Source organism: Harpegnathos saltator, unplaced genomic scaffold (genome assembly GCF_003227715.2).
Source record: "Harpegnathos saltator strain DR-91 unplaced genomic scaffold, Hsal_v8.6 scaffold31, whole genome shotgun sequence".
NCBI lineage: Eukaryota > Metazoa > Arthropoda > Insecta > Hymenoptera > Formicidae > Harpegnathos > Harpegnathos saltator.
In genome coordinates, this window is record NW_020230106.1 from 682101 (window position 1) to 701759 (window position 19659).

At 50.0% G+C, this 19659-nt stretch overlaps 1 protein-coding gene across 1 annotated transcript in view; it reads left to right on the plus strand.

The window, feature by feature from the left end:
- The window catches only part of tinc (transmembrane protein tincar), a 139449-nt gene that overhangs the window by 37357 nt on the left and 82433 nt on the right, over positions 1-19659 (plus strand). The window contains exon 3 of the mRNA XM_025299988.1: positions 8-43. The gene's annotated coding sequence lies outside the window, so the exon portion shown is untranslated. The remainder of the gene's footprint in view (positions 1-7; positions 44-19659) is intronic.

Below are 19659 nucleotides of genomic sequence, written 5' to 3' on the forward strand. Positions count from 1 at the left end.
GTTTCAGAATTTACGCCCAATCCTTCCGGCACTCGACACATTGGTAAGTCATGCAATTTTAACAAAGCTTTTCTCTCTTACTCTGCTCTGTCAACGCGATGTCAACGCCGCTAGCATTAGAGAATTGAATAATCCATTCGCGAGCGCGGAGTATCGCGAGGAAGTCTGAAAAATGTACAATTCATCCTTCGAAAGGCGCTCGTCCGGTCCCTAATGGACTTTGTCAAGGCTTTCTGCAAGCGCGAGTAACGTTTCCATTCTCCTCTGACATACAAGATTGAATAATGTCCTTATATACCACAAAGAACATTGCGATTCTCCGGTTCAATCGTTCATTGAGTTATTCCGAAAATTTTACATCGGGGCAAATAAACTTTGAAATGACGGTGCGAGAGAGAGAGAGAGAGAGAGAGAGAGAGAGAGAGAGAGAGAGAGAGAGAGAGAGAACATATTCTCGAATTTTACTCGGCAATTATTTCTCGTCATTGACAAACATCGGAGCGGAACCGTACCGCACGAGGAATCGCGTCGTCTGCTAACTCACAGAAAATGCCAATTTCGCGCCGTAAGGTACAGGCGAGCGCGCATCGTCCTCGGCGAATTTACAAGCGAAGGGCTTCGAGTTTGACAACGGATCGATTACCGTTCTTGGATTGCTTTTTAGCGTCGATTTGAAATTTAAATGGACCGAAGGCAACATATGACGCACGGTGACATGCACGCATGCACACAACTCGTACGCACACGTGCGCCGACGCGCGTGCGTCGCCCCGCACTCCGGCTGGATCGATCTCGACAGCGCATATAGATATCGATATAGATATTATCGCGGTCAGCACATCGACCCCCCGTATTTGAACGCGGCGGTAAATTGAAATTTACCGCCGCGAACTGAGAGGTAGCGAGAGCGTTCCGACATTCGTCGCGATTTCTCCCGATTACGAACGATCGACGATCCATAACGATACGTGCCTTATCACGGTGGAATATCCGCGCGCGGGACGATGAGGGCAATTTTAGTTCATATCCCCGACAATCCGGCTCGGTGATATCGATCCCGTTTGATTACATCGGTTGTCGACGGGCGAGAATGATTTTGCGCTCGCGCGCGCGGCAGCCGTGTCATTTGTTGATACATTTCGTAAACAAAAGTACTCGACGCGATACGTTTGAGCAGCCGATTGGCAAAATGTTAATTGCAAATTGGAAAAATATTCGGGACGAGAGAGAGAGAGAGAGAGAGAGAGAGAGAGAGAGCTTTCTTTTTTTTAGACTTTTTTAGGAAAATAAAAATAAAATTGAGCAACATTCATCGTGTGTTGCTAGAGTTTCATCGCTTCATTACGAACTCACGCCTCGAAAGTCGCTACTATTTTGTCATTTTCGTTAAGAAAGGATTAACCGCGTGTATCGGCTAGAGAAATCTTATCGTGCAGACGATAAACGCGAGACTTCAGGGTCGTTTTGTACATCCAACACGCATCTCCATCCGTAAAGAACGTATGTAGACAAGCGACGTATCTTTGCCGACGCGTAATTTAACAGCAGCAGATCTTATCTTTAATCACGTACGTGCACACAGGAGAAAATCAACTTGCGCTACGCGACTGACGTGTTCTCTCTCTTTCCCTTTTCTCTGCTTTGTTCTCTCCCCCCCCTCTCTCTCTCTCTCTCTCTCTCTCTCTCTCTCTCTCTCTCTCTTGTACTTTGTGAACGTGCATTCACGCGTGCATCGGCGGCTGCGTATGTGCAAGCTAGGACTTCCGACGCGCTTTTCCGACTACGTGACGTCCGGACGTCCGACATCTGCGACGTGCTGCCAACACGCTGCGCTGCTAGTAGTCCTGCGGACGTGGCGGCTAAACCGCGGAATTATTATTGCGAGTGAGCCCGACGTCTACACGAGCTCCGAAACCCGGCTGGGCATTATTAACCGATCTCGCCGTAGTCATGGCAGCTTCGACGTGGCTCGATACGCGGGCAAGATTAACTCCCTCACGCTGGGAAAACATACCTCGTTGAAGACGAGCGGTTATCCTATCTATACATGCATCGTGAGTGCCGTTCTGCGCGGCTCATATAGCTCACGGCTCTATCATCACGAGAATACAGCCGGTATACAATGGATGAAAATGTGTGATTATCCGCACGGAGGAAAAAAGTCGCGTTGTGACAATGAACGAACAAACGCATTGTGATTCGATGGAGTTTTTAGTTTTTCTAGACGAAATTCGTTTCTGAGAACCCTCAGAAATTCTGTCTCCCTCAATTCGACGTTAATTCGCCTGGAAATATTCTGTTCTTCGTATAACAAATTAGATATACGGATATTCGAGAGTCCAAGAAATCAGATGAAATGTACAAGTATAAAAATCGCATTTATTTGCCGTACAATCGATTGTTCGATGTTAAGTCGAGCTCTCGAACGATCAATGAAAATCGACGCAGTGGTGGCAGTGTGCCAAGAGAAAAGATTTCATTCACGGTTCTGCAAGATCAAATTTCCATTTTATTTAGAGATACCAATTGAGATCAGATTAGCTCTTGACAAAAATGCTGTTTCTTTAGCTTTTAACTGGTAAATGATAGGTAAACGATAGGAAACAGAGAGAGTTATTTGTAAATTAAACTTTAGGAGAAGGGAGATATGCCGGATAACAAAGTATTATCCTGCTTCGATTTGAACCAGTTTAATTGGAAATAATCGCATGAGCGCCCTATCGATGCGTAAAATAATCCAATATTTCGTGACATCGCAATAAAAATATATCGTATGTGCAAAAGATGAATCGCCTATACTCGTCAGGCTATTTGATTTCTAGCCAGGTAGTTCCGTGCGGTATAATTCCGCGGTTTGCATCGAGCCAGATGAACGAAGTTATCGATATAGGACGGGGGTTGAGGTGGGAATGTCCCGATATTTGTGGAAAGCTGGCAAAGTTTCCCTCGCAGTGGTAATATAGCGTCTGCGAAAATCGATATTCGATAATCACGAAATTCCGGAGAGGCTTGCGGTCGCCGTCGTCTTTTCTCTTGTGGATCTCGCCGCAAGATTAAAACGCCCGAAAAAGAATAAACTCGTCGATAAATTAAACAACACGGAGCGATTTGATGTAGAAAGCGCGCGATTTAATTTGTATACAAGTTGCAGAAACGGACGAGTATGTACGTATATTATAGAAAGATGCACGTTTCATCGTGCATCTTGGTGAATTCTCTTCCTATCGTAACCTGATTTGTTGCTCGACTTCGAGACCGCGTCTCGTCGTTATAGTCCCGTCTACTTCATGTTAAAAATTTTCAGATCGAATTTCCTCGTTGCTCTTTATTCCCGGCTCCGTTAGCAACATGGTGTTGATAAAAAGGGGGAAAGTTGTACCGTTCGCAAAGTTCGATTCCGCGGTCTCATCCTCTCGCATTTCCACCGTGAAATTCACTGCCATTAACGTTCTGTTAAAAATGTTTTCGCCAGCAGCAGCCATTGGAACATGAAACGTAAACTCGCGCGATTTTACTCGATGAAAATTATAGAAATAAATATCCTCGCAGTTTTAATCCATTTTCATAGCTGCGCAGTGAATTTAACGGGAACTAATGCACAAAAAACCGATGAGCAGCATTTTCATAGCATACTTTTCCCTGCGGTATTTTTCTGATGGTACAGGATTTATCGCATATTCCATTAATTTCGCAGAGAACAAGCTGTGACACGTATGTTACGTAATTCAAACGTAACAGGTTGACGTTAATTGTGACGGACGAGGAGAGTACAGAGATCTCTTTAACGATTATATATTTCAACTTGATTACACTGCTTTCCGCGCCGGTGTTTACGTCGCTCGCTTTTTTAAATATCGCCGGATTAATTAAAAAGGAAAAAGCGTTATTTTCCATCAACTAGTGTCAGGTAAGTTTACGTACGCGCGCCTCTCGAGATCTCGACTTTACTTTTAACACCCGCGGCGGCGTTGTTTTATCACCACTGCAGCGCGGTTAACGATACCGTGTGTCCGCATGTATTTTCTCTCTACGGCGCGACTTTCAAGCTATCGATGAACGAGCCCCACTATATTTGCACACTCTGGGCTTATTTACGCTAGAAATTTGTGCGCGAGAATGTTTCTGCTCGGATTGCGGTTTCCCCGCGTTCGCGCAAACACGCACATAAACCTCGGGCCGCGTTTTCGTATACACATCGGTGTAATAAGGTCGTTGCTACGAGAGCGCTTTATCGTTTCTGCGCGCGAGCCACGTTATTTCTGTTTCGTCGCAAACGGAACGGACGCACGCGCTCGGCTACGGCCTGTCTCACTTTGTTTCCTCACACTCGAACGGAGCGCAAGGAGCCGCGCATATGCATTACATCGACGATTATTGTGGAAAAGAGGAAGAGGGCAAGAGTCTCTCGTGGAGTATTTGTGTTTAATTAAAATTCATGGATTAACGAGAAGCGACCGGTATCAAGTGTGTGTGTGTGTGTGTGTATATCTGTGTGATTTAGGCGTTTTTTAGGCCGAAATTGAATGAAAACGAAAAGCTTCAGTTTTCGAAGGATTAATATTTACTTTTAATAGAGCGGAGCTTTTACTCAGTGGAAGCGAGTAATTTACTTTCCTATAATGTTCCGATAATGTGCGCGAGACAATACACTTCCGTTAAAGAAGGTAAGACATACTGTGTAGCCGATACAACTCAATAGCGCTATCAGCTGCAGATGACGTGACGGACTTCTCTTCCTTTTCTCACCTCCTCCCTCACCGCCCCTCTTTCTCTCTTCGACTCTTTTTACTCTAACGGCAATCCTCTAACGTGGGACATACGCCAGACTGCGCGCGATATTTTCAGGAAAAACCGGATAATCCTCTTGTCCGTTAATAAATGTAATTTCCCATTGTACAAAAGGGCTTTATCACACAACGGAAGAGCGAGCGCGAGTTTGTTTCGTTTCGCGGCCGCGAAGTGTATACGAGGCGATTTGCACACGGAAGCGATTTATTTCGATGCGCAGGCCGTTTGTCAAGCGCAGGCAACCCCGGGATGACATTCTATTTCTTGCCGTGTCCGACTTACGTCGGCACTAACTAGCGCAACGTGCATCCAGCTGTGTGATCCCGCCGCGAAGATCCCGCGCAAGTTTGTCGCGGCGCGCCGTTGCGGATGGCACCTTTGACAAACTCGGGCCTCTCTTTATACGAGAACACGATCGTGCGCGGTGATCACGAGCGAATGTCGAGATTATCACGACGAGAGAACGTCGCTGCCTTTGGCAGCGCATATCGCCACTTTAATCTTTGCCAACGATCTCTCTCTCTCTCTCTCTCTCTCTCTCTCTCTCTCTCTCTCTCTCTCTCTCTCTCCCTTCCCCCCCCTTTCCCACCCCTTTGTCTCTCTATATCTCCATAGCCTTTCTCCACTTCATCGTTTCGTAATCCGCGCGCCTACCGGCATTGAAATAGCTTTTACGGAAACGGACGAACGAGATTAGGCCTCGCGGGCCCCTCCTTCGCGCTCCGCCACAAAACTAATTGCATTCATAAAGGTATTAATATCCCCGGCTGAATTGTAACCGGGTGGGGAAGGAAGCTCGGGTTTCCGAACGGATTATTAGGGTAGCTGGATTTCTGATGCAGTTAGCTCGGCAGAGACGCGCCTCTCTCTCTCTCTCTCTCTCTCTCTCTCTCTCTCTCTCTCTCTCTCTCTCTCTCTCTCTCTCTCTCTCCGGCTCTGGTTTCCCTGGTACCTCAGGTTTTCGGGGACGCTGGAGCAGGAAACGCGCCATGTCCGGGAAACGCGTCAGCTGCGCGCGTATTTCATTTGAGCGAAGTGCGTACTCGTCGGCATTTGATAACCGCAACGCCCGTGAGACTACGAGTTTTTTTTTCCCAACGGAAAATTAAAAGGGGCGAAGCGGAGTAAGTGAAAAAATCAAGCAGCCGGCACTCTTGCGAGGATTTTATCTTCAATATTCAGGTTCGGATGGGAATTTTTTAATAATTTTTTGCTCGTTATTCTCTAGTGGCTATATTGTTTATCGTATATCTATTTATTTCTAATTCTAATGTATACCTTAGTATCGGACGAGAAAGCAGTGCAAGAATGCCGAGAAAAAATTTGGCGTTTTACCCCCCCCTATTTGCCGACTCCACGCGCCGGTCTCGCGCCAGATTCGACGAAATTTCGGCCGAGATTAATCGCGTTCGCCGCGCGTATCCTAAATCGCTCTCATGTCCGCTGATTTATATTGCCGGCGCGGCGCGAACACAGGTTCGAGAGCGTGTACGTTACAGTGGTTGCGCGACGCGCGACAAGTTAACTGTATCTTATTCGTATTGCCAGATAAATACGCGGTAAACACGAAGAGGAGAAGAAAGTGTGGAAATGTGGCGCGCGCGATAGGCGAGCAACGCGCCGCCCCGCCACGCCGCGCGTCGCGTGCGTCGGAATTTCGTCGGTGCGTGCGGAAATTACGTTGTCGCACGCCAAGTGACCCGTTCTATCGATTTTCTCGCCGGTTGGCGTGTGTGTCAGAAACTTTGACCGCGAGTTATACTTGACCCGACAGCGCGACGCACGGGGCGGCAACGCTCCGTAACGAGCGAATTTTCGCGGAACAAGAAAGCGGGCGAATATATGTACGTATATAACATACTTTCGTTTGAGGAAAAAGCAGAAACGCTCGCCGCGACCGCCAGAAGAGAATTAATTAAAGCGCTGTATGCACAGGGGGGACTATTGTGGCCGCCGTGGACATTATTTACCTGTGTGCGTGTGTGTGTGTGTGTGTGCGCGCGCGCCGCTAATGAGTGTGCGTTACGTATTCGTTTTGTCAGGGTTGTCTAGGTAATCCGTGTATGTTACCGATGCGTCATTAATAAGTGGGATTATAGTATATTTTCGGGATGGCGAAGTGCACATTTGTCTACTTAACACGCTTTCAAATATAATAATCACAATTTCCCGTATAATTAAAAATAAAGTAAATAGTAAAAATCGTGAAATGCCGAGAGCAACCGAGGTGTTTCCACGTGTGAAAAATGTTAAGCGAAATCTACAAAGTACAGAAATGCACAAATGTATTTCAAGTTTACTTTCGGATATAAAATCTCTCATAAACACGAAATGGGAAGGGCTATTTAGTATACTTTAGATTACGTGCAACATGTTATCCTGCGATTAATCCTATAAATAGGTACTCCACCGAGAAACTTTTCGCAGCATGTTCTCCCGTGTTCTCTCTCTCTCTCTCTCTCTCTCTCCAACAATTTTCACTGTAGCCCTTTCGTCTCACTATGCGGAAACTATTCCCTTATCGTGCTCTTAACATGTAGTTTTTACGCGCGGCTTGCACTCTCGCGTCCGAATAAATATCGAAAATCAATGCGCGATCGCACGTGCGACGCGCGATATAGCGAAGGTGATCGCCACGCCAGGTGAGAGATATCGTTTTAAAGAGGTCGAAAGCGTGACTGCGCAGCAGTTGTACGCGCGGCGGCGCATAATTTGCATAATGGTGTGGCGTTGTGTCGAAGCGACGGTGATCGGAATCGGCAGTGATAACGCGGGCGAGGCTTTCGCGCGTTGAGTGTTCTTTTATCGCGCGCAGTCAGACACACGAAGACGCTTCCCCGTAATTGATCCGACGAGGCGAGCCAATGCCCCATCGGGACTTGGTCGCTGTCATTATCATTTCTGTTAGCAACGTCGTTCCGCGATGAGGTCGAGCGCGATTCGCTCAAATATGCTCTGGGGATAAAATCGCGAATCTTAAATTCTCTCTCTGAATCTCACCTCGAAATGATTATTATTATTGTCATTGATTTTGAACGATGTGGTCGAGCCGCCTTACGAGTAAGCCTCGGGGAACGTCAGATGCGCCGATTTGTTTCCAATTTTTTATAGTTATTTTTAATGTCAAAATATAAAGAAATCTGTTATCATTTTTAGCTTAAACTAATTTTTTTCAATTTTTTCAAAATTTCTCACGTTTTTTGTTCATTCTTCCTTTGTTCATTTCTTCCCACATTTTTTCGTTTCTTACCACATTTCGACCAGATTAAAATGAGCTTGTTTGCTGGATAGTGAGCCAAAAAATTACCCAACATCGAATGTAGCATAAAACTGAACACTTTTTCAACAATGACATCAGCCATATTAGATCCGCCATTTTGAATTTTACAAAATGGTTCTGATTCATAATCGGCGACATGTGTGTGTTTAAGTTTCAACAAATCAGATATATATATATATATTTTTAAGAAATATTGTTTTAAATATGTATAAAATAGTGTACTTGTGCAAAACTTGAAAAATTTCCAAAAAATTGAAAAAATTAATCTAAGCTAAAAATGATAACAGATTTCTTCATATTTTGACATAAAAAGTAACTATAAAAAATACTAATATATAAATGAAACTAAAAAAAATTGGAAACAAATCGGCGTCTAACGTTCCCCGAGGTTTGTTCGTTAGCTGCTCGTACAGGTGCAGTAAAGTCACAATAAGTGAGGGAAAGACGAGCCGAAAAAAATTAGAAGAACGTTATCAACATCGCTGTTGTAGGAGAAACATCCAAAACACACACGGTGTGCGACGGTTAGGAACTTGGTTGGTCTTGCGGAATAAATCGATAGTTTTCAGAAAGGTTTTACTTTGTTTCTCAATAGTTGACGGTACGTTATATCAATGAAGCGCGCACACACACACACACACACACGTGCAGAATTTTTGCAGAATCTCTTACGCTCGGCGCGGCAAGAAAGTTTTAGGAATGCGTGCAACGTCGCACCGCGGACAAGTCTGAGAGTATGCTCGCTACAAGCCTTACCCTCCCGTTACTCTCTTGACAGTGCTCCCCTTCCGACACAGCCAAATCCCCAATACATGATTATCGCATCTCTGTCACTCACGTTAATGAGTGAAACTGACAGGAAATCTGACATCGGCTATGTGTGCCTCGTTAGCCGTGGCACTGTCAGATCTTTACCGACTTTGCGAGCGAGTGCTCTCTCGGAATTATGCTTCCGAGAGGCGAGGCGAGTTTACCCTCTCCCTTGACGCGCCGGAATGTTTCAACGTCGTTGCTTAATTTGATCATTTGACCCGCGGAGCTTCCGCTGCGCAGTATAAACTCGGCTCGCAAGTTTACGCAAGACTCGGCGCTAAGTACAGCCCGCACCGTGGTAAACGTCTCGTCGTTTCTGATCCTGATTTACGCATCGCACTTGTTCCAACACGTCGACTCGATAGCTCGATATCGATCTCGACGGCGTCGTGCGCTCACTCGCTCGCTCAGTATCGCGATCAAATATACGCGAAGACAAGAAAGGGGGAGAAGCGCAAACAGCCCGACGACAGATGGTGAAGCGAAGCGTTTTTAATAACGTCACTGTGGTGAGAGGAACGGAAAGAAAGAGACAAAAAGACGAGAATCCTCCGGCAAGGGGCAAGGAGACGGGCGCAGCGCGCGCGCGCGCGCGCGAGCGAGTTTGAAGCGCGCTCTCGCTCGCGGGGACTCGGGTTTTGCAGTAATCTTAATCCGCGGTATCAGGTCGCATCGACTGCGTAAAATCAAAGCGGCATCGCACATCACGCCGCCGGCCGGCCGGTCGGTTGTGTGGCTGCGCGCGGCGCGGCTACGAAGAGAGAGAGAGAGAGAGAGAGAGAGAGAGAGAGAGAGAGAGAGAGAGAGAGAGAGAGAGCCATTCACCTATCGGATATCGTTTGATCTCGGCATAAGTGCCCGTTGCGTCGCGCTCGGCGATATTTGCGCGTATATACGTGGGTGTGGCGCAAACCTCGCCTACGAAACAGGGCCTTTGTATATTAGGTTCGCGCCGGTAATTATACCCCGCAGAGAACCGACCCTGACAACGCGGCCGGCCGCCGCCGCCGCTGCCGCCGCCGCTGCTGCTGCTGTGCGCTCAGTGTGTAAGTGGGTGGTTCAGGTGGGTGGCTGGGTGCGAATTGCATGCACGCGGGTAGGCGGGTGACGGGGAAGGACGACCGTTTACCGGAGCGTCTAATGGAACGTCTAGTCTTTGGCGGTAGAATTGACGCGCGCGAGCCCTCGGAGCGCGCGCACGACTGCACGATCACTGGCGCGCTGCGTTGGCGCGGAATATCGAAATCAATTACTGGATTACTCCGCAAACCCATTAACGAGGCTTGGCCCGCCGAGCGATGATTAAATCGCCAGCGCTGCCGCGCTCCGCTCGCGAGTAATCGAGCAATCGGATTGGCGTGCGTGTCGATCACCGGGCCATCACTTCCTCTCTCTCTCTCTCTCTCTCTCTCTCTCTCTCTCTCTCTCTCTCTCTCTCTCCCGCCCGTCCCAGCTGCTCCGTACGAATCGGGAAATTCAAAATGCGCCGGCTGCTAGCTAGGCTCTTCCTCATTATACGAAGCCCTCTTGGCCGAGTGTCGAGTGGCAAGTTCGATAGACGCAATTTCACCAATCTCGCGGGGAGGGAGGGGGGCGATCGGAGAGGCGCGTGGCGTGCAGCCCACCGGGCTGCGGCGCGATGTTCGGCGTGCGAATCCGATTAATTTCTCGCGTCGGTCGTCGGCTACATTTCCGTTTTTTTCGCTATAATTATGAGCTTCCTATCCCGGCTGCGGTTGCGGCTGCGGCTGCGGCTACGGCTGCGGCCGTGTGCGACGGCGAGACGGTTCGCGCTCGACGGATTCGGCGTTGAGGGTATATACTCGCGGCACCGTATCTTGATGTCGATCTCCGTCGAGGATTACGGGGATTACACTAGGCCCCGCGGAAAGGATGATTTGCCACGCATGAGATAAGTGACCGAGCGGTTTTATCGGCACCGCCTTGATCGTCCTGCGCCGCGGCCAGTCATGTTCCTCTCCGTTAGGCTCTCCGCGGCGCGAGCGCGCGCGCGCGCCCCAAAAAGACGACGTGCGATGACGACGCGCTCGTCACGTGTATAAGGATAATTATTCGCTCGAGACTTGGCGGAACGTGAGATGCGTGTGCGGTGTGAGTATGAATTAAATCGCGCTAGGGACGAGCAGCCGCGTATTGAGATATTTCGCAAACGCCAATTGTTCCTCATGGCTGATAGTGTCTCCTTCATCGATATCTGCCGCGATATCTGAGAAATACAGCTTTGTAACTTGAAATTTCTACAATTTGCGCGATATTTACAGCGGGATTCGGTGCGAAGACTCTAAATGCATGGAGCACTGCGAGATGCGAACATTTACAATTACACTCGCGAGGAATATTGACTTTTATATTTGTGAGATCCGTTGCGAGATCATTCGCGCTACGATAATACGAAATAGGTGCGCTTATTGGAAGGTCAAGGTATACGATATTTACGGCCGACCCTCGCGAATTTCCAACATTAGCATACGACAAAGGATACGACATTCAATCTTCCGAAGGAACAACACCCTGTCGCTGAAAATATCGAGATCCATCTCGTCTCGGTCTTTTCGTTTTTTTATGGACGGTTATAAATATCGGCGCTATAAGAGAAAAGATGGATACGACCTAGGTGGAAATATCCACACACGAAGTTAGTAAACCGTGCAAAAACGTTGACGTTGACGCGGGGTAGCGTACAAGTAGCAGGGAAAAAGTGTACGGGACAAATACCATGACGCTAATTCAATACGGTTAACTGAATAATCGCGTCGACGTTGGCGACGCGACGCCGTCGCCAACGACGACTTTCGTGTGAAGCCTGGTGGAAAATGAAATTTCGCGACTGCGAATCGCAGCATATTCGCGATTGTAGATTGCATGCATAGCGCCGCTGCTAGTCCAGTTGCCGGGGCCCCGTTTTATCGGCTTATAAGAGGAGATGAATGTCGATTCCTCGATGGAGAGACGGCCGTATCCTACGGGCTGGTGTGGATTCGCGTCGGTTAGCTGGTGTGCGCCATTGGGTATTGATTGAATGGGTGGCAAGACGGGGGGAGGGGAGGAGAGTTTGGAAACTATCGGAAGGGTTGTGGCGAGAGGGTGCGAAGGACCGGGCGAGAATGACTACTATTTCGGCCGATATCTATGAGGTATTATTATCAGTGGCCGTTGAGGAATGTCGGAATATACCCTGCGAATTTAACGTTAACGGAGACGATCGTTCGCGTTGCCCGTCGTCGCTTACTTCTTTCTAGTCCTTTCGAATCCAACGAGACGAGAGATACGCTTTAAATTGCGTTCGGAATTGATATCGCATGTGAAAATATTTTCCACGCTTTTCAGATGCGTGTAAAGAAAACTGAAACTACCAAGCGTTTCACTTTTAATGGACGTGGAGTAAAAGTGAAAGATGTACATGAAATATTTTTGCTGTTGCATAAGATATTCTTTCAAAAACCTGTCGTTTCCATCGTTCCACTGGAGAAAGATCGCGATGGTGGCTGTAGCGTTTAAAGTCGTAGTTTTCTAATCGGGAATCATGGCGGAGAGAGCGGTTCGAGTTAAAATACGAATAAAATTCGGCTCGAGACGAGGACGGTGCGAGGCAGGTTTTTGGTGGCTCGGTATTATAGAAACCACAGCCCGCGCACAGTCTTCGTCGTTGGTGTGGCTCGCGAGGGAGCACCTGCTTACCTGATTATGGCCCGCCTCGCCTGAGATATGTCGATTGACCTACAATATGCGCGGCACGGATTATCTCGGCCTAAAGATTTTTTCGAGATAAAGGCTCTCCGCGGCAAAATTGCTCCGCACGCACGCACGCACGCACGCACGCACTTCGTCACGCACGCGCTCGCTTTCAGGGTGGTTTTTACGAGCGAGGGCCGAGTCCGGGAAATCCGAAAAAGAATCTTCAGTATTTCAAACTACTTCGTTTCAAACTGGCCGTCGCTCATTCTGCTTTTTACGACGTTCGAGCGAGAACGAGACGGCCACGTAACTCACTCTCCTCTTGCCCGCGCCTAAAAATAGGACTAATAAATCCACGCGACGTTTCGCCTCGTCCAGCCGAAGGCTCGGCTCACACTTCTCGCGTACGCGTATGCGCGGAAAAAAGAAATCGCTCAGACCCCTCGCAGCCCCGTAGATATATAGCGGTCGCGCGCGCGCGACAGACACACCGACAAGCGTCAGTGCGAAATCCGCTTATTCATATCGCGTTGTTGCGCGCTTAAATGCGCGACGCGGCCTCGGGAAAAGCACGCGTCGGATGCATTACGCTGAGCGCGCGCGCGCGCGCGCGCGAGCGAGCGAGCGAGCGAGCGAGCGAGCTCCGGCTGTACCGTGAAAAACCTCCGCACACACCGGTCTGCTGGCTGTGCGTAAAACACGGGCGCGATAACGGCGAGAGCTCTAAATTAACGAGCGGCTCTGAGTTGCGCTTGATACAACGGGAAAATTTCGGTACACCCGTAAAGATACGGACGAGCGCAAACACGCGCGCTCGCGCGCGTGTACGCTTTTTTGTAGCGTCACGTAAAACTCTCAAGATTGCAATGTTCATTTACGAAAATGAAGCTCTCTTGTCATAAATATTCCTTCTATTCCGCGTCTCATATGCTCAGGTGTTACCTTTAGTTCCCGCACAATTCTGTCTCTCGGCTCTCTCTCTCTCTCTCTTGCGAGTCGTTTGCTGCGCGCCAGGAAATTAATGAAATTGAAATATTCAATGCGCACGTTTTCAAGCGTTGCGTCGACGATAAGCTTCTCCGAGATGGGATCGACGTGCGCAGAACGCAACTTTCACGGGTCTGAGAGCAGGATATAAAACCGTGGAAAATCGATCACGACTCACTCCCTGTCTCACCCATCTCCATATTTTCCTTTTACAATTTGCACAGTGCGGACATTTTTCATAAATGAGCCTCTTTTGTCACGGGCGGAGGAAGCATTAACGCGAGTAACGCGCGTGAAAAATGACGGAGTCTCGCTGGGACCCATCGGGCATCTCTCTTGGCATCTCGCTCGAAGCGCTTTTGCGTAATTCACGGGCAAACGCTCAGCGATTCATCAGAATTTGATTGCCGGGCAGCGTCTGGTCAGTCGATGGAACCGGACTGTCGGGCCGTCCTTAATTTCGTCTCGTTGGGAAGGTATACGCGTCTGCGTTTCCATATCCATTAAAGCTCGCGGCCCTTCCCAAACCGTCTGGAAAGCCGCAAAATTAGCCGGAAAGGGTCGGATGTTGAATCCCGGAAAATGGGCTCAACTTGAAGTCCTTAATTCAATGTGACTGGCCCATAAATACGTGACTGCCAAATTCACCGGCCAGCGCGCTAACGAATATGCTTCGAGGAGCAAACTCGCCGTTAAGCTTCGCGTCACGTGCGGGATATTTACGCGGCGGCATCCAATCCGGTATATTTCTAAAAATACAATCTCTCTCTCTCTCTCTCTCCCAAGGGTTCTGCATAAACATCGTAGAAAACGCGTCTCGTCGCCGCGCGCGCGCGCGCGCATTTATCGATTTCGTCTGTATTTATAAAGTAATATACAATAGAGGCGCACGAGAGAGAGAGAGAGAGAGAGAGAGAGAGAGAGGCTCGCTCCTCCGAGAGGCGAAGTAAGCTCCGAAAATCGGGCCGCCGATGTTACTACTGCTGCGATTCTCTTCTCGCGAATCTCAGCCGGCGAACTTGTGTATTTACCAAACGTCTGGAAGTAACGGCGGAAGCATCCGCTGCAACATCTGGACGCCGGAAGATCGCGCCGACACGTTTCCTGCGCGCCGCGTATCCTGCGGCTCGTGTCACCGAAATCCACATAGGGACAACCTTAATACGAAGCCATATCCTCGGCGATTAGGCGGGAGCGCCGCATTCGAGCGCCATATTTCAGTAAAGTCCGTCGTTGCGTTGACCGCAAGACGGCGGTGATCCGCGCGCACCTGGAGCCAACATCGATCGCGATTGCTCGAACGCACGGCGGGATTGATTGTGCCGATACACTGCTGCTGGCCCCTTGCTGTTGTGCTAAAGTTATAATTAGTTGCTAGTTACATTAGTTAGTTACTGGCTGAGTGGTTCTTGCCTCTGAGCACGGGCGATTAACGAAATTAATCGCTCGATAAGTGGACGATAATTTTGCGGATGTTCCGCGCGGCTTAACAATGGCTCGCGCACACGTATGTTTCCGTTTCGCCGGCAAATCGATATTATTTCAGCCTTCAATTCAGCACAGGCCGCGCTCGCGCTTCGTAATATCGCCGCGCGCGCGCGCACCCAGACGAAAAAGAATACCTCGATAATATTAATTGCGCATTACTCCCGCGGAGAGGGAATCTGTGGAATTTCATAAAAGCGGCGAATATCCGGCAGTGTTGTCTTGATCGCGTCTCTCGCGAACCGCATTACTCGATCTCCTCGATCGCGATAACGCCGCGGCACAGGCTACGTTGGAACGCCGTTTTTTTTTTTTTCTTTTTTTCAATTCCGGTTTTAATTTCTGCAACTTGATACAGACGCGCGACTGTGCGTTTTTTTTCCTCTTTCGCGGGAGGAGAAGCCTCGCAAGGCGCGCGCATTCATCGGCGCGGAAGCCGAAGCTCCCGCCGGCGAAACGTCGTAATTAAACTTAACGACGCGTGCGCGTTATAATTACGAGATTAATCGTAATCGAGCGCCCCCCTATTTATTCGAACGCCCCTTTACGCGGCTATATGTCGTCGTATAAGCTCGTCGTCGTGAGCTTTGCACGAGCGAACACGCACATGTCCAAGTGCAAACATCAATCGCGCGTGTGATTTCACGGAGGGCGACATCAGCGTGATATCAGAAATCGCGCGCGCGCGTGAGTCCTTCTTTGTGCTCGTCGAAAATATCCTCGATAACACATCTTTCCACTCTCGAGCGTCGAAATAACATTCGCGATCCGCGATTATGTACACGATCCGCCGGCACTCGAGGGCTTGCGGCCCCGGCGAACCCTGGGAAGATACGGGAGTGCATATCGAATCTATCCCTAGAAACGCCAGAGCGGAACGGACCGCCGGGCAGGGGAAGTTTTAAGGGATGACTCACCCACGGACCCTCGCAACTGACGCAAAACCTTTTACCGTCCCGCGCGTCCTTCCTTGTTTCCTTCCTTCCTTCCTTCCTTCCTTATTTCGTGCTCGGCAATATGTAAAGCGATACGCAAGCTGGCCTTGAGGTTGTGCACCTCCTCCGAAAGATCGCAAGCAGCTTCTTTCCTCTCGGGCTTGACCGGCTGATCGATAAGTTACCGCGGCGCGAGCGATTTGGGTCAAAGGTTACGCTCATCCCTCGGAACCGATGATATGTAATATCGCGCGGAGCTGATGCCTTTGAAAAACGCTCGTTTAAAGGAAGATTTCGTTTCCATATCTAGCCGATATGGAAGATTCTCATCTCGCCCTCGCGCCCTTTCCCTCCCCCCCCCTCTCTCTCTCTCTCTCTCCGTCTTCCTTTCTCTCTTTCCTCGCCGGCGTATCCACGGCCTCTCCTGCGCTCCGCGAGAGGTTCTCTCTCATCGATCGGCATCGCGGCAGGGCGGAGCAGGAAACGGGCATTCCAACGGCTCCGTTTCACGTTGCAATGCCGCGGAAACACGTGCGCGAAATGATTTCGGGTTTGGCCGAGGCGTTCTTCTGCCCTTCTGTCGTTACGACGACCGCGCGCACGCCTCGCCTCGCCTCGCCTCGCCTCGCGAGATATACCCACGGTCCGCTCTCGCTCTTATTAGGAGATCTCTCATCGCGCGGAACAGCCCCTTACCACCTACCTTTCCCACGAACGTGACCGCGTAGAGAAGAGTGTCGCTCGCGAGTGCGCGAGCTTCACTTTTTCAACGATCGTTCTTTTCGTTTTCTCTTTCTCCGACCGAGGTGGCGAGAGAGGGCAATTTTTGCGCAGCGGGAGAATTCGAGTTTCGATCTTCAATACCGCATATTTTCTGAGCTTCTAATTGAGGTTCTCTATTCACACGAGCCCTATTGACGGAACTCTCCTGATGATGAAGGTCCCATTGGCGAAATATCCATCGACGAAAGCTCCGTATTAATGGAACTCTTATTTGTGGCAGAGTTCGGTCAATGAAAATTCTATCGATAAAAGTCGAATCTGAATGAAAGTCCTATTGGCGACGTTCCTATTGATAAAAGTCCTATTAATGAAACCAAGCGTCGGTATGATTTTGCCATCTATCTGCCATTAACTGACCCAGTTACGTTCGAGTTTCATACGTGTCTCGATTCCGTGGCGCGCGGCAATCATTTCTCGCGACGCGACGTTGACGTTCGTTAGCGTTCGCTAGTTTGCGCGCGCGCTCCTATCGACAATAACGTTTCCTCGTATTGACGAGCAACGCGCAGAGAGAGAGAGAGAGAGAGAGAGAGAGAGAGAGAGAGAAAGAGAGAGAGACTGAGCCGAGGTCCTTAACCCGCGTGCATCCAGCGCGCAATCGTTGCTTCCCTGGGAATTATTAACTATACCGAGAGCGTGCGTGCCGCGGCGAGGTAAGTTAAACGCTCGCTCGGGGTGTTGACGTGACGAAACCGACATACTGGTTCGCCAAAGCACCGGTTTCGTTGAACCTGCCGCTCTAAATATAATCCCGCCCGTAAGAACTCGTCGGCGGCGGCGGCGGCGCGCGAACGGGCCTTCTTCTACTTACTTATTACGCGCGCGGAGTAATTATGCCGTAGTCGAGAGCGAGAGAGCAAGAGAGAGCGAGAGAGAGAGAGAGAGAGAGAGAGACCGGGCCCGCAGGTGCGGAGCCGCGCGTAAGAGACCATGGCGCCGGCAGCGTCGAGGCACAACTGGTGTCACCGCGAAGCTTGCGACGGGCGAGAACACGAATGCCCGACGGAATACAGGCGGCCGCGGCCAACTCCGCCTCCGGCGAGTCGCGAGACAGTACTTAAATACAAATCGTATTAATTGCGTCGAAAAATAAAAGCCGAGTTTCTTGTCGCTGCGTTCACGAGCGAGACTCTCTCTGGCGAACGCAGCGGACTCGGCGAAACGAGCGCGCAGGCGGCGCGCTATTTCAGCGTCTTCCTTCTTTTTCTCCTTACGAACGTTAATTAATCAACGACGACGGCGACAATAATTTTTAAATGCTTCCGCGGGCATTCTCGCGTGATATTTAACTGCGGAGGTAAACGAGAGAGGGGCAACTTGTACACACTCGAGCGGAAATAACAGATCCCGACGTACCTGCCAATAAAGGCGAGGGGGCGGCTTCGCAACGGCATCTGACGAAATCTGCTTTGCGCGCTTGGCGTCTAGGAAAATGCGTGTTTGCAACGCTGTCGATCACAGAGAGTCCCGAGCAACGTTCTTCGTTGTTCGCCGTGTTACACATGTCGGCTGGCGAAACTGCTTTCCTCGGGCGCGAGTCAAGATGACGTGCGTGTCTCTGTCGGCGACTCCCTCGCTTCGCGAGGCGCGTCTCGCTCGTCTCGTTTGACATCCATTTGTACCTCACTGGCGTACCTCGTTGCATGATAAAACCGATGCCGATTATGCGGCGTTCGGTGGGCAAACATTTCACCGCTCGACCATTTCGACGGCGAAATTCCGCACGCACGCCGCACCACACGGTGTCGCGCTCCTTCGCTCGCTCGCTCGCTCGTTCGTTCGTTCGTTCATGCGGCGCGAAGTGCGCTTTTGCTCATTTACGTCGAGCGCGGTTCGATGGAAAATCGATGTTCCTCCGCGGCGAACAGGTTGCCAGCGGCCAGACACCGCCGCTGTTCGTGGCTCTCATTGTTTAGTCGTTCCACCGCGGCGATCGATACGAAAAGTGGGACAACTTCTGCAAAGCCTCGCGCCGGTACCAGGAAGAGCTCCGTAATGCTTCCACTTCGCGTTTCCAGAAAATCAATTCCGCACTTCCGCCTAGCGAAGGTAGCGAAATGTCGCGAAACACGCGCGCGCGCGCGCAGCTCGTGAATAAAATGCATCCGCGCATTGTACAGTCGCGAGAGTGCTTCGCGAGGCGTTTCCTGCTGGAAATGTTAATAAAGGAGCGTTCGCTCGCTCGCGTCGGCGCGAGTAAAACTTTCGAGCGCACGACGTCGACGACGCCGACGACGACGACGACGACGACGGGAGCGGTTTCGCCGATCGATCTTTACCCCGACGCACCGCTCGGACTTGGTATTATTTCTCGCTCTTTCTCGCTTCGTTAAAACGAGTATACGCGACGCAGGCAGCAGGTGATGATCGTTTCTCGTCGTCGCTCTTAGCTTCTCAGCAACGTGAAAGCAACGTGCGCGCTTCGACGAGACGCGACTTTTATGACGCGTAGCTCTCGCGGATGGATACTTGTTGCGCGAATTGCCGCGTATTCGCGCGATTTATCGTCGTTTTATGAACAGAATGCTCTTTGTTCAATCGCACACGCGCGTGTATCCGACACGATAGCCCAAATATCGAATAAAATACTTGGCGATATACGCGACATTGACGATAACGATGACACGTCAACGTAGCTCGCGCGCGCGCGCGCTTCGAAATGCACATACGCGTACGCCGGCCGATGCGTTATAGAACCGATAAAACGATTCGCCCTCGACGATGCGTGAAAAACGAGCGAGCGGACGGTTGGACGAATGAATAAACGGACGAGCGAGCGAGCGGGCGAACAGACAAGCGATCGACGCGACACGCGTTTCGGAAAGGACGATGATCCGAAAAAGAGCGGCGCGCCGCGCCGCTGGCGATTTACTTCCTTCGCGCGCACGGTGG